Raw genomic sequence first — 15,856 nt, forward strand, 5'->3', positions numbered from 1 at the left:
TTACGTGACCTGAGAGAGGTGTTAGCTAAAGGTGGTAATCAAATTGCAATATATAATTCCATCAAATAACACATTATATACCTTAAACTTATGTGGTGTTATGTCAAGTATATCTCATTAAAAAAAACAACTCTTAATACTCCACTGTAAAAAGTAACAATTCACTTAAACAATGAGGAAGACATAAAGAGACATTTCCCTGAAAAAGATATATTTATATGCATGGCAAATTCTATAGGTTGAATATCTATCCCCCCCCAAATTCATAAATTGAAATCCTAATCCCCAGGGGAGGTGGGGCCTTTGGCAGTGATTAGTCCATGACAATAGATCCCTCTTGGATGGAATTAGTGCCCTTATAAAAGTTTTTTTCCTTTCTGCTTGTGACAATTCAGTGAGAAGAGGGCCATCTAGGAAGTGGGCTCTTACAGACTCCAAACCTGCTAGCGCTTGATCTTGGATTCCCCAACGTCCAGAACTGTGAAAAATAAATTTTCTGTTGTCTTTTAAGCTACCTAGTCTGTGGTATTTTGTTATAGCAGCCTGTATGGGCTAAGCAAATAAGCACATGAAAAATGTTCAACACCACTAGCCCTTATGGAAATGTAAATCACAATCACAGTGAGATAGTGCCACATGCTTATTAGTATCTGAGAAATGAAAAACAGCAAAATTCCAAATGTTGGCAATGATACAGAGAACGGAATCTCCCATACATTGCTGGTGGAAATGTAAGATGGTATAGCCATTCTGGAAGAATTTGGTACTTCCTTAAAAAACTAAAAATATACTTACCATACAACTTAAAAACCACACTGATGGGCATTTATCCCAGAGGAATGAAAACTTTTATCCACCCAAAAAACCTGTTCACAAATGTTTATAGAAGCTTTACTTGCAATAACCCCAAGTTAGACACAACCCGAATGTCCTTCAATAGGTAACTGGTTCAAGTGAAAAACAGTAAAGACACACCATGGAATTGTATTCAGCAATAAAAAGGAAGAACTATGGATACACATAACAGCTTAATAAAAATCCATGGATTTATACAGAATGAAAAAACTATTCTCAAAAGGCAACATTTTTGAAATGACAAACTCATAGAGATGGAGATTAGATTTATGGTTGCAAGTAGTCAGGGAAGTCGGGGGAGGGTGTGACTGTAAAGAAGTGTAGCATGAGGTAATGGAATAGTGTCAGTGTCTACCAGGCCCATAGTGGTAGTCATGTAAATCTACATCTGTGATAAAATGACACAGAGTCATATACCCATCCTAACAATGTCAGTTGCTGGCTTTGATATTGTTCTGTAGTTACATAAGGTGTTACATTTGGGGGGTACCTGGGTGCCTCAGTCTCTTAAGCATCTGCCTTTGGCTCCAGTCATAATCCCAAGATCCTAGAATCGAGTCCTGAATCAGGATTCCTGCTCACCAGGGACTCTGTTTCTCTCTCTCCCTCTGCGCCTCCCATTCATGCACATGCACGCTCTCTCTCTCTTTCTCAAGTAAATAAAATATCTTAAAAAAAAAAAAAGATGTTACATTGGGGAACTGGATGAAGGAAGGGCATACTGGACCTCTCTATATTGTTTTACAACTTCCTGAGTCTATAATTGTTTTAAAATAAAAAGTTTAAAAAAGAGCAAGAAGGAACAAGAAAAAGCAACTTTAATTAAATAAATATGTGCTTAAAAACTTAAAAAAAATAGAATTTTAAAACAATAGTAACAATATCAAATCAAAACAAGAATTATAAGATTATAATGTTCATTACTGTTGGAGATTGTGGAGAAATATAAAATGCTACTGGAAATACAAATTTTTTTTTAAGATATTGTTTATTTATTTGACAGAGAGAGTGCACACAAGCAAAGGGAGCAGCAAAAGGAGAGGGAAAAGCAGGCTCCCTGCTGAGCAGGAAGCCTGATGTGGGGCTCTATCCCAGGACCCTGAGATCATGACCTGAGCCAAAGGCAGATGCTTAACAGACTGAGCCATGGAGATGCCCCTGGAAATACGAAATATTATAGCCTTTTTGGAAGAGAATCTGGAATCTATTAAAATATTAAAATGTTTATGATCTTTGGGATTTTCATTCAAGACTCTCTACTAGTCTATAAGGTTATTATAAAATGGTGTTTACTAAAAGAATATTTGCAGTTTCTAGGAACAGAAAAAGTGTGTAGCTATCTATGGGTGAAAAAATTTTGATACCCTCACAACATGGAATATTATGCAACCATTACTTACAAGTACCTTGGCAATATTTCCATGAATGTTGTTAAGGGGTAAATTTAAGATACAGGAAAGGGTGTTTGTATAGGTGTGTATGCATGTATATGTATATGTATTTATACATGATTATAAGTGTATGGAGAAAATATAGAAGATCATTCACTAGGCTGTAGGCATGGGCTAATGGGGGACCACAGTAAAGTGATGTTGAGGTGGGAAGAGGGACACTGGTAGCATCTATGATTAAAAACAGCAGGAGTAATATTCTGTTTGTATAAATTATAGGTGTGACATTTTTGACATTTGTGTTTCTATAAAATGAAGAATAATATAATGGTCACCAAAATATTAGGCTGATTACCATAATGTGGTAGGATTACAGAGAATTTCTTGTGTTCTCTGTATTTTTATTTATTGTTGGAATTCTTTGTAATGAGCACATATTAGTCATATAACCAGGAGAAAGCCATTTTTATTACAAAATAAAATTAGAGAACATTGAAAATATTCAATAGGAGGGCTGGAAATATGTTTGAGAAAATCTCTCCTCCCTCCAAAATAAAACGAAGATATAGAGATGAAACACAGAAAAGGTAAGAATATTAAATATTTGTCAAGGAATTACAACCTCTAACAGGAGCTCCAGGGGTAAAGGGAGAGAAGGAAATTATCAAATTAATTATACCTAATCAATTAATAATACCTAATTTTTTTCTGGTACTGAAGGTTTAGAGACTTCAGATTTAAAGGGTACACTGAATGTTTAGCACAATGAATAAAAAGAAACATATATCCAGAATTTCGCTAAGAAATTTCATAATACCAGGAATAAAAGAAAGAACCCTAAAAGCTTCTAAAGAAAAACAAACAAAATGAACCAAGCTATGCAGGACTGCCTGGAATGACATTATCACCCTTCTCACCAGCAATTTTGGTATTAGAACATAGCATTTCAATGTCTTCACTTTTTAGAAGGAAATTCTATACAAAGCCCAGCTATCCATCAAGTATAAAAATTAAAAGGGTATTTTTTTCCAGACATGCAAAAATTTAAAAAACAATTCCTCCTAAATACCTTTTCTTAGGAAGCTAGTAGGGGATGTTCTTGTACACAATAAAGGAGTAGAGGAAGACCCAGGATCCAAGAAACAGGAAACTAGAGAAGAAAGCTATGTAGAATTCCTGGGAACAACTAGTCCAAAGTATAGCAGGAGGTCAGAGGGTTCTGGCAGGAAGGTCTCTAGAAAAAAATAGAGACTTGATAGAATGCTGACATGTTTGAATATTTGGAAAATAGTTTATAAGTGATCTTACAGTCATATTTAAGGATAGATTTATAGAAAAATCACACATATGAAAAATTCAACAAATATTAACTATAGGAAAAAAAAACAAAAAAAAATGCCATTGAAGCCTACCACTTGGATTTACACTGAAGAATACTTTCATATCCATAAGGATAGAAAACTTGTTACTGATTTAACTATATACTAGAAGGATGGTATTAGGAGGGTGGAAAAGGAGACTGGATGGAATGCAAGATGCTGAATCTTCATGACTATCAAAACTGGAGGTTAATACATAGTATTTAAAAACAATAAGTCAAAATAGAAGTTTGAAATTACTATTAAAACCTAACTTGGGGGCGCCTGGGTGGCTCAGTGGATTAAGCCGCTGCCTTCGGCTCAGGTCATGATCGAGCCCCATATCGGGCTCTCTGCTCAGCAGGGAGCCTGCTTCCCTCTCTCTCTCTCTGCCTGCCTCTCTGTCTACTGTGATCTCTCTCTGTCAAATAAATAAATAAAGTCTTTAAAAAAAAAAAAAAACCCTAACTTGGTTGTCTCTGGGCAGGGAGGAACGAGCCAGCTGGCTGTTACTTCCAAAGGATGTCTTCTAACCTCTTCAAATCTTCTAACCTCTAACTACTGCTAGTGAGGGCGAGGACCAGCAGTTACAGCCCCTGGATACGTGTCAGAATGCAAACCTCAGGCCTCATCCAAACATTTGAATCAGGACCTGTCCCTCAATGGAGCCCAGGTGGTTTATATGTGTGTTAACACCTGAAAAGCATTATGGAATACTATGCAGCCATCAAAACCCCCTAAATCTTGCCACTTGCAATGACTTGGATGGAACTAGAGGGTATTATGCTAACCAAAATAAGTCAATCAGAGAAAGACAATTATCATATGATCTCTCTGATATGAGGAAGTTGAGAGGCAGGGTGGGGGGTTTTGGGAGGCAAAGGAGGGAAAATTAAACAAGATGGGACTGGGGAGGGAGACAAATCACAAGAGACTCTTAATCTCAGGAAACAAAATGAGGGTTGCTGGAGGGGAGGGGTGTGGGATTGGGTGGCTGGGTGATGGACATTGGGGAGGGTATGTGCTATGGTGAGTGCTGTGAATTGTGTAAGACTGATGATTCACAGACCTGTACCCCTGAAACAAATAGTACATTATATGTTAATTAAAAAAAGAAAAACATTATCTAAGTAACATTTGATTTTATAGCTATGTGTATGCATAATTTTGATAATTTTAAAAGTAACGAAAATAAAAAGGAGGGAGAATAAAACATTTTGAGAAGCTTATCTACAAAGATGTTCAATATAGCCTTATTTATGTTAAAAAGTGATAAGCAACCTAATTGTTCAAAACAATAGAGAACTGGCTGAGATTTCTAATGCATATATACCATCCAGGTATTAATTTAATGATATAAATATTTTCTTCAAACTAAACTTTGAATTTTGATATAATTGTAGATATACACCCAGATGTAAGAAATAGTATAGAGAAATCCTGTGTACTTTGTACTCAGATTCTTAGAATGGTAACATCTTATAGAATGTTGCATATTACAGCCAGGATATTTTTTTTTAAGATTTTATTTATTTATTTGACAGACAGAAATCACAACTAGGCAGAGAAACAGGGAGAGAGAGACAAGGAAGCAGGCTCCCTGCTGAGCAGAGAGCCCGATGCAGGGCTCGATCCCAAGACTCTGGGATCATGACCTGAGCCGAAGGCAGAGGCTTTAACCCACTGAGCCACCCAGGCGCTCCTACAGCCAGGATATTGATACAACCCACAGATCCTATTCAGATTTCCCAGTTTTCCTTGCAGGGGTGTGTGTGTGTGTGTCTCTGTGTGTGTGTGTGTGTTTATTTAGTTCTGTTAGTTCTGTGCTGTTTTATCACTTACGTAGGTTCAGGAATCTACCAACATAGTCAAGATATGTCAACACTTTAGGATTCTTTTGTTCTTTTATTACCACATCCACAGGCCTCTCCTCAACCTCTGGCTATGGCCTATCTGTTCGTTTTTTTCTTTTTTAAATTTCTTTTCAGTGTTTCAGAATTCATTGTTTATGCACCACACCCAGTGCTCCATGCAATACGTGCCCTCCATAATATCCACCACCAGGCTCACCCAACACCCCATAGCTCTCCCCTCCAAAGCCCTCAGTTTTGTTTCTCAGAATACACAATCTCTCATGGTTTGTCTCCCCCTCCAATTGCCCCCAAATCCCTTCTCCTCTTGATCTCCCCATATCCTCTGTGTTTTCCTTATGTTCCACAAGTAAGTGAAACTGTATGAAACATGATTCTTTCTTCTTGACTTATTTCACTCAGCATAGTCTCTTCTTGTCCTGTCCATGTTGATACAAAAGTTGGGTATTCATCCTTTTTGATGGAGGCATAGTACTCTATAGTATATATGGACCATATCTTCTTTATCCATTTGTCCATTGAAGGGCATCTTGGTTCTTTCCACAGTTTGGCAACTATGGCCATTGCTGCTATGAACATTGGGGTACAGGTAGCCCTTCTTTTCACTACATCTGTATCTTTGGGGAAAATACCCAGTAGTGCAGTTGCAGGGTCATAGGGCAGCTCTATTTTCAATTTCTTAAGGAATCTCCACACTGTTTTCCCAAGTGGCTGCACCAACTTGCATTCCCACCAACAGTGTAAGAGGGTTCCCCTTTCTCCACATCCTCTCCAACACATGTTGTTTCCTGTCTTGTTTATTTTGGCCATTATAACTGGTGTAAGGTGGTATCTCAATGTGGTTTTGATTTGAATCTCCCTGATGGCTAATGATGACGAACATTTTTTCATGTGTCTGTTAGCCTTTTGTATGTCTTCTTTGGAGCAGTGTCTGTTCATGTCCTCTGCCCATTTTTTTTAACATAATATTCTGTTTTGTGTGTGTTGAGTTTGAGGAGTTCTTTATAGATCTTGGATATCTGTAGTGTCATTTGCAAATATCTTCTCCCATTCGGTAGGTTGTCTCTTTGTTTTGTTGACTGTTTCCTTTGCTGTGCAGATGCTTTTGATTTTTTACCTCCTTTTTCATTTTTATTAGTTTCTTTTATTATTATTTTTAAAATTTTTTATTAACATATACTGTATTATTTTCCCCAGGGGTATGGGTCTGTGAATTGTCAGACTTACATACTTCACAGCACTCACCATAGCACATACCATCCCCAATGTCAGAAACTTTTGATCTTGATTAAGTCCAAAAAGTTCATTTTCCCTTTTGTTTCCTTTGCCTTTAGAGATGTGTCTTGAAAGAAGTTGCTATGTCTGATGTCAAAGAAGTTACTGCCCATGTTCTCCTCTAGAATTTTGATAGATTCCTGCCTCATGTTGAGGTCTTTAATCCACTTCGAGTTTACCTTTGTGTATGGTGTGAAAGAATGGTCGAATTTCATTCTTCTATACATAGATGTCCAATTTTCCCAGCGCCATTTATTGAAAACACTCTTTTTTCCACTGTATATTTTTTCCCGTTTTGTCGAAGATTATTTGACCATAAAGTTGAGGGTCCATATCTGGGCTCTCTACTCTATTCCACTGGTTTATGTGTCTGTTTTTGTGCCAGTACCATGCTGTCTTGGTGATCACAGCTTTGTAATAAAGCTTTAAATCAGGCAATGTGATGGCCCCAGTTTTGGTTTTCTTTTTCAACATTTCCTTACCAATTCGGGGTCTCTTTTGGTTCCATACAAATTTTAGGATTGTTTGTCCTAGCTCTTTGAAAAATGCTGGTGAATTTTTGATCTGGATGGCATTGAAAGTATAGATGGTTATAGGCAGTATAGACATTTTAACAATGTTTATTCTTCTGATTCATGAGCATGGAATGGTCTTCCATCATTTTGTGTCTTCTTCAATTTCTTTCATGAGTGTTTTGTAGTTCCTCGAGTACAGATCCTTTACCTCTTTGGTTAGGTTTATTCCCAGGTATCTTTTGATTCTTGGTGCTATAGTAAATGGAATCAATTCTCTAATTTCCCTTTCTGTATTTTCATTGTTAGTGTATGAGAAAGCAACTTATTTCTGTACATTGATTTTGTTTCCTGCCACACTACTGAATTGCTGTATGAGTTCTAGTAATTTGTGGGTGGAGTCCTTTGGGTTTTCCATATAAAGTATCATGTCATGTGCAAAGAGAGAGAGTTTGACTTCTTCATTACCAATTTGAATACCTTTTATTTCTCTTTGTTGTCTGATTGCTATTGCTAGGAGTTCTAATACTATGTTGAGCAATAGTGGTGAGAATGGGCGTGTTCCTTGTTGTGTTCCTGATATCAAAGGGAAGGCTGTCAGCTTTTCCCCAATGAAGATGATATTTGCTGTGGGTTTTTCATAGACAGATTTATGAAGTTGAGGAATGTTCCCTCTATCCATGTAGTCTGAATCGTTTTAATCAGGAACGGATGCTATATCTTGTCAAATGCTTTTTCTGCATCAGTTTAGAGGACCATGTGGTTCTTCTCTCTTCCCTTATTGATCTGTTCTATCAGATTGACTGATTTGCAAATGTTGAACCACCCCTGCATCCCAGGAATAAATCCCACCTGGTCATGGTTAATAATCTTTTAAATGTACTGTTGGGTCCTATTAGGCAGGATGTGTCAAGAATCTTAGCATCCATATTCATCAGGGATATTGGTCTGAAATTCTCCTTTTTGGTGGGGTCTTTGCCTGGTTTGGGGACCAGGGTAATGCTGGCTTCATAGAAAGAGTCTGGAAGTTTTCTTCTGTTCCTATTTTTTGAAATAGCTTCAGGAGAATAAGTACTACCTCTTCTTTGAATGTTTGGTAGAATTCCCCCGGGAATCCATCAGGTCCTGGGGTCTTGTTTTTTGGGAGGTTTTTGATCACTGCTTCAATCTCGTTACTGGATATTGGTCTATTCGGGTTGTCAATTTCTTCCTGACTCAGTTTTGGAAGTTTATAGGTTTCTAGGAATGCATCCATTTCGTCTAGGTTGCTTAATTTCTTGGAATATAACTGTTGATAATAATATATGATGATTGTTTCTATTTCTTTGCTGTTAGTCATGATCTATCCCTTTTAATTCATAATTTTATTAATTTGGGTCCTCTCTCTTTCCTTTTGGATTAGTTTGGTCAGTGATATATCAATCTTGTTGATTCTTTCAAAAAAACAACTTCTAGTTTCGTTGATGTGTTCTACTCTATCTCTAGTTTCTATCTCATTGATCTCTGCTCTAATCTTGATTATTTCCCTTCTTGTGTGTGGAGTTGGCTTAATTTGTTGTTGATTTTCCAGTTCTTTAAGGGGGTAAAAAGAGCTATTGTATTCTGGATTTTCCATTTTTTTTTTTTTTTTGAGGGAGGCTTGGATGGCTATGTATTTCCCAATTAAGACTGCCTTTGCTGTATCCCATAGGTTTTGGACTGAAGTGTCTTCATTCTCATTGGTTTCCATGAATTGTTGAAGTTCTTCTTTGATTTCCTGGTTGATCCAAACATTCTTAAGCAAGGTAGTCTTTAGCTTCCAGGTGTTTGAATTCTTTTCAATCTCTTTCTTGTGGTTGAGTTCCAGTTTTAAAGCATTGTGGCCTGAGAATATACAGGGAATAATCTCAATCTTTTGTTACTGGTTGAGTCCTGATCTGTGACCCAGTATGTGGTCTATTCTGGAGAAAGTTCCATGTGTGCTTGAGAAGAATGAGTATTCTGTTGTTTTATGGTGGAATGTTCTGTACATATTTATGCAGTTCATCTGGTCCAGCGTGTCATTCAATGCTCTTATTCATTGATTTTCTACTTGGATGATCTATTACTGAAAGTGACATGTAAGATTCCCTACTATTAATGTACTCGTATCATTATGACTCTTTTTTGATTAACAGTTCTCTTACCTAGTTGGCTCCTCCCTTTTTGGGGGCATAAATATTTACAATTGTTAGATCTTCTTGGTGGATGGGCCCTTTAAGAACGATGTAGTGTCCTTTATCTCTGGCTACAGTCTTTAGTTTAAAATCTAATTTATCTGATATGAGAATAGCTACTCTTTTCTTTCTTTTGAGGCCCACTGGCATGAAAGATGCTTCTCTCCACTTTCAGTCTGGATGTAGCCTTAGGTTCAAAATGGGTCTGTTGTAGACAACACATGGACAGGTCTTGTCGTTTTATCCAATTTGCAACCCTGTGCCATTTTATGGGAGCATTTAGGCTATTCACATTGAGATTGATTATTGAGAGATACATTTTTATTGACATCGTGTTGCCTGTGAAGTCCTTGTTTCTATAGAATTGTCTCCATAAATTTCTGTTTTATGACACTCTTGGGTTCTTTCTTCTTTTATAGAAGCCCCCTTAATATTTCTTGTGCCAACTTGGTGGTCACATACTCTTAAACCTTCCTGGTCTTGGAAGCTCTTTATCTCTCCATCCATTTGAAAGTCAGTCTTGCTGGATAAAGTATTCTTGGCTGCATGTTCTTCTCATTTAGTGCCCTGGATATGTCTTGCCAGCCCTTTCTGGCTTTCCAGGTTTCTGTGGACAGGTCTGGTGTTATTCTCATAGGCCTTCCTCTGTACATAAGGAATCTCTTCCTCTTAGCTGCTCTCAAGAGCACCTATCTAATATTATGATTCATCAGCTTCACAATCAGTTGTATGGAGATCTTTCTAGATTCTATGATCTTGGGGGGAGACCTTTCTGCCTCTAGGACACAAATGCTGGTTACATTTGCCAGACTGGGAAAATTTTCATGAAGAATTTATTCAACTATATCTTCTAATGTTCTTTCTTTCTCCTCCCCCTCAGGGATTCTAATAATTGTGACATTGCAATGTTTCATGGCATCATTTATTTCCCTAATTCTGTTTTCATGGTTTCTAAGCTGTTTGTTCCAGGCCTCCTCCAGATCTTTTTTCTCTATCAGTTTGTCCTCTGGATCACTAATTCTATCTTCTGCTTCAGTTAACCTAGCTGTTAAAGAATTCATATTAGATTGAAACTCATTGAGAGCATTTTCAACTTCTTCCCTGGTGGCTTCCCGTTCTGCCCTAATCGATTCCATGTTGTCGTTAATGGTTTTCTCCAAACTAGCCATTGCCTCCGTAACTGTTACCCTGTATTCCCTTTCTGACATACTGTTTATGTCCATATCCATCAGCTCTGCTGGAGAGGGCACAGTCTCTGAATTTTTCCTCTGTTGGGCATTCTTACACCTACTCATTTTGGTGAGAGATGGCGGAAGGGATGTGTAGCTGAATGTATCAACTGTGATCCAGGCAAGGCGTACCCTGAAACGTTTCTCACCACTAGTGTCTTCTGCCCTGACAGAGATCCAGAAGTGTATAATCCTACATTTCAAGCTGATTTCATGGGTTTTAAGGGCACTGCGGTATATAATCAGCTCACTTTAGGGGACCAGTTGTAACACCCTCTCCTACCTCTCTGCCATCTTGCCCCAGCCAATCTGTTCTTCATCTCCATATATTTTTTTTTTTCATTTTAGGAATGTTATATAAATGGATTCCTACAGTACATTACATTTTTCTACTGGCTTTTCTTTTCATTCAGAATAATTCCCTTGAAATCCATCAAAGTTGTTGCATACGTCAATGGTTCAATTTTTTAGGAATGTAGCACAGTTTGTTAACCATTCCCCTGTAGAAGGACATCTAGGTTGTTTTAGTTTGGTGTTATTATGAATAAAGCTGCTATGAACATTTATTTGTAGGTTCATGTGTAAACTAAGTTTCATTTCCCCGAGATAAATGTGCACGAGGGTAATTGCTGGGTCATATGGTAAGCCCAGGTTAGGTTTAATTAGAAATCACCAGACTTTTTTTTTTTTTTCCAGAGTGGCTATACTATTTTACATTCCCATCAGAAAGGTTAGAAAATGTTCACAATGTATTCCCTCCTACCCAGCTCATTTAAAATCTCTCAGTAGAAACCATACTTTGGATCCTTGCTTTCAAAGTCAGAGAAGACCATGGGGAAGGTCAGGAAAACTCTCCAGCATTCATTCAGAAAGTTGATATTCTACCTAGCAGAGGCCCAAGAGATTACCTTGTCTGACCCTTACAAATAAGGAAACAGAGCCCCAGTGAGGTCTTACAGCAAGGATCATGGTTAGGAAGTAACAGAGTGGGAATCAAGAATGCACAGTTGTTCAAAACTTATAGCTTTTCTCCATTTCTCTCATCCATCCACAGTTCTTTCTCATCTTGCTCCCTCTTGATCTTGGTCTTCTTCCTTAAACCCCCTTAGCCAGGAGTGCAAGCCCATGTGTGCACAAATTAGTTTATAGATAAGATGCAGAGCTTGCTTGCCTGGAATCATAGATTCTTTGCCCCGAAACTTGAATTAAAAAGGGAAGAAATGTCTACATGTAAGTGGCACTTTTCATACCCAAATGTTGCCTCCTTTTGTTTTCCATTACACAAACATGCTGTGCTGTCCCATGTATGAGGTAACATTGTGGGGAGCTCGATTATATGGCAGTCTCTCGGCAAGGAGAGTCTTCCATGTCACTGAAATGTTGGACTGGCCCTGAGAGTCCTCATTTTCTGGCTTCTCATCACCCAAAGCTTGGCTCAACTCCTTAGACTCCAAACCTGCAAGCTAAGGGAGCCTGACTCTCATAGCGCCCAAATCTCTATCCTATTAGCTTTTCCAATTTTTTAATTACATTTTTGTTTTTTACAGTCTCTTCAATATCTGAAATAATCTTATTTGCTCAATTATTTATTTACTCCCACCATGCCTCCTTTGAGGACAGAGATCTTTATATATTCTTCCACATTGTATTCATAGCAGTTAGAATATTGCCTGATGAATGGCTGGCACTCAAAAAGTGTTCATATTGAAGGAGAACCAGGTGGGAGGATCTGACCATCTGGACAGCAACACTTCCTATATAGCTACACTGATGAGACACTGAACTGGCACAAAGACAGAAAAACCAACCAACAGAACACAAAAGCCAGTTTTAGCCATCTCAGAAATCTAAATGTAAGAAAAAAATAAGACTAGGAAATCTTTGTTAAAAGTTATTTAGGGGAGGGCACCTGGTTGGCTCAGTTGGTTAAGCGACTGCCTTTGGCTCAGGTCGTGATCCCGAAGTACCATAATAGAGTCCCGCACTGGGCTCCCTGATCAGCAAGGAGTCTGCTTCTCCCTCTGACCTTCTCCCCTCTCATGCTCTTTCTCTGTCTCTCTGTCAAATAAATAAATAAATAAAAATCTTTTTTTTTTTTTTTATTTCCAGCATAACAGTATTCATTATTTTTGCACCACACCCCGTGCTCCATGCAATCCGTGCCCTCTATAATACCCACCACCTGGTACCCCAACCTCCCACCCCCCGTCCCTTCAAAACCCTCAGATTGTTTTTCAGAGTCCATAGTCTCTCATGCTGAGTAAAAATCTTTAATTAAAAAGTTTTTTAGGGGATTCTATCAATCCCCTAAATTTGGGGTCGAGAAAATGTGGATATACATGAAAACATCAAAATTAAGAACTTCTGTTCATCAAAAGATATCATTATAGAAGGAAAAAGACAAGCCATGGAGTGGGAAATATTTGTGTCATATTTAATCAATAATGGGATTGTATCTAGAATATATACCATTAGTAAGAAAAAGGCAACCTCACAGACAAATAGTGCAAGAGATTAGGTCAGACAGGTCCCCAGAGAGGATATCCAAATTGCCATATAAGCATATAAGTATAGATATAGAGGAAATGCCAATTAAAAACACAAGGAGACAACCTCTACCCGTACCTAGGAGAATGGCTAATATTAACAAGACTGATAATACCAAACAAATGTTAATGATAATATGGAGCAAAAGAAATCTCAAGGAAGGAGTATAAATTGGCAAATTACTTTGGGAAAATATTTGACAGTATCTAGTAAAGCTGAAGATCTGCATCCCCCAATGAGCCAGCCATCTCACTCCTCTGAATGCACTGGGGAGAAATGCATGTGCAGGCACAGTAGGCACCTGGGCACAAATGATCCTAGCAGCCTTGTTCACAACAGATGCAACTGGAGAAAGCCCCAAAGTCTAGCAATAGCTCACTAATAAGCACAGTGTAATATGCTGATTCAAAGTAATTCTCTATAATGAAAAAATGAAAGAACATTAGATAAACAGGATAAGAATGAGTCTTAACAAAATTAGAGCAAAAGAAGGCAGACAATAGAATGAATAGGTTTAAAGGAAATCAAATAAGGTTTTATTTAAGTAAAGCTCAAAAACAGGCAAAAATAAACTATGTGGTTTGGTGGTGCAAAGTTAAGTAGTAAAGTTATAATGAAAGGCAAGGGAGTGAGTACCACAAAGGTTGGCAGTGGTTAGTGTCAGAGAGAAGAGAGGGCACTACAGGAAGGGATGGGGTGGTATAGTGTTTCTTGGGGTGCTTACTTGGTTTTTGTTTTACAAGAATATATTATCTACACATTTGTGCATTATGCTTTTCTGTATGACCTCTGAATTTCTTAACTTAAAGGAGTTTTAAAGAAACAACGTGCAGGATGCAAATTCATAGAAAATTAAAGACTATAGAGGGCATTATCGCAAACATCATAAATATATAAAACATACTTACAGAAAAGAAGCTGGAAGAAAACTTAAAATATTAAGAATGGTTGTCTTAGCAAAGCATGAGACTCTGAGAAATAAATGGGTGAGCCTGGTGGTGGGTATTAAGGAGGGGATGTACCGCATGTAGCACTGGGTATGGTGCATAAACAATGAATCTTGGAACACTGAAAAAATAAAATAAAAAAAGATAAAAAATAAAAACATTACGGTTGAACTTTGCCATAAAAAAAAACCATGGTTGTCTTAGGGTATTGGAATAAAAGAACCCTTGTTCTTTAAATGCACTGTGGAAGGAATAAATGGGAATGCTGACTGAATTCCTTGCTAATTACTCCTACAATCATTGCCTGCTCTCCGAGGAGCAGCCACAAAAGGGAGCCTTCATATCTCCAAGTTGAGGTTCTTGTTCCATGATTGCTCAGGAGCTTCAGCTAGAGCAAACTTGAAAGCATTCCTCCCCTTTCCATTCCTGTGTTCAGGTATCTGCTGCTCCCTTGTCTACCTACATTTATTTATTTCCTTTCTTTCCTTCTTTCTTTCAAATTTTATTTATTTATTTGAGAGAGAGAGACAGAGAGAGCATAAGCAGGGGGAGGGGCAGAAGGAGAAGCAGACACCCCACTGAGCAAGTGGTACTCCATCCCAGGACCCTGAGATCATGACCTGAGCCAAAGGCAGCCGCATAACCAACTGAGCCACCCAGAAAAGCCCCTTCCTACATGTTCTTACGTGCAAGCCCACTAGGCCTTCCCTTTCCTCCAGTACGATGTGAAAGACAAAAAGGTACAGGAACTAACATTTATCTAACACCCACTTCATGCCTAGTCATTTCCCGGGCACTTTGCTATCACGTCCCTGCTTGTTAAGACCCACACAGTCTGTCCAGGTGTTATATAAGGGAAAGAGCAGATGTAGTGGACCTGAGGCAAACACCTGGAAGGTGCCCAGAAAAGGGACAGGCATGAAGTGGGTGACCCATGTTAGCTACTATTTCTTTTTGTCTTTCACATCTTATGGGAGGAGAGGGACAGCCTAATATGTGTGCACATCAGAACATGTAGAAAGACAAGAGAGCAGCAAATACATGAACACAGGAAAAATGCATGTGTTCTGAGACAAGAGACCCACAGGAGTACCTGGATGGCTGATGTAGGCAGGAGGGAGAGCACAGACCCAGCCCAGCATTACTGGTTCCAGACAGATGGGTTGCTCAGGGGAGGGGCTCACCAGGAACCAGCAGGCAGTGTGTAGCTGGGTGTGCACTGCCTGGCTCTGTCTGGAGACTAACGTTGAACTGGAGGTCCTTTTGCACCAGCACAGTGCTGGGCACAAGGGAGACATAATACCATTTTTCTAAAGAAGTGGAGGGGCAGGGGCACACAGATGCAGGGGTGGATAAGGCATAGGGAGGTTTTCTTTCACAGCCCCAAGGGTATTCTTTCTGGAATTTCAAAAAACCTACCTCCTCCTGAGAGCAGTGACTCATGAGAAAACCCAAGCCTTGTTACTCTTTCTTGTGCCTGACCCAACACATGTTACCCTGTTTCGGGTCTTAGCTTTGGGGGAGAGGCCATTTTATTTTATTAGGAAATTCAGAAGACCCAATAGCTATCTCTTTATACTGAGATAAGCTCAATGGTATTAGACCTAAATTTTAAAAAATAAACACATTAAGAATATTAGAAGACAACAAAAGGGAATTTCTTTTTTAAAAAATTT

At 38.4% G+C, this 15,856-nt stretch overlaps 1 protein-coding gene across 1 annotated transcript in view; it reads right to left on the bottom strand.

Annotated features, from left to right (window-relative positions):
- Positions 1–15,856, bottom strand: part of ARHGEF4 (Rho guanine nucleotide exchange factor 4) — a 250,864-nt gene that overhangs the window by 139,556 nt on the left and 95,452 nt on the right.

The sequence above is a fragment of the Mustela erminea genome, chromosome 8 (assembly GCF_009829155.1).
Source record: "Mustela erminea isolate mMusErm1 chromosome 8, mMusErm1.Pri, whole genome shotgun sequence".
NCBI lineage: Eukaryota > Metazoa > Chordata > Mammalia > Carnivora > Mustelidae > Mustela > Mustela erminea.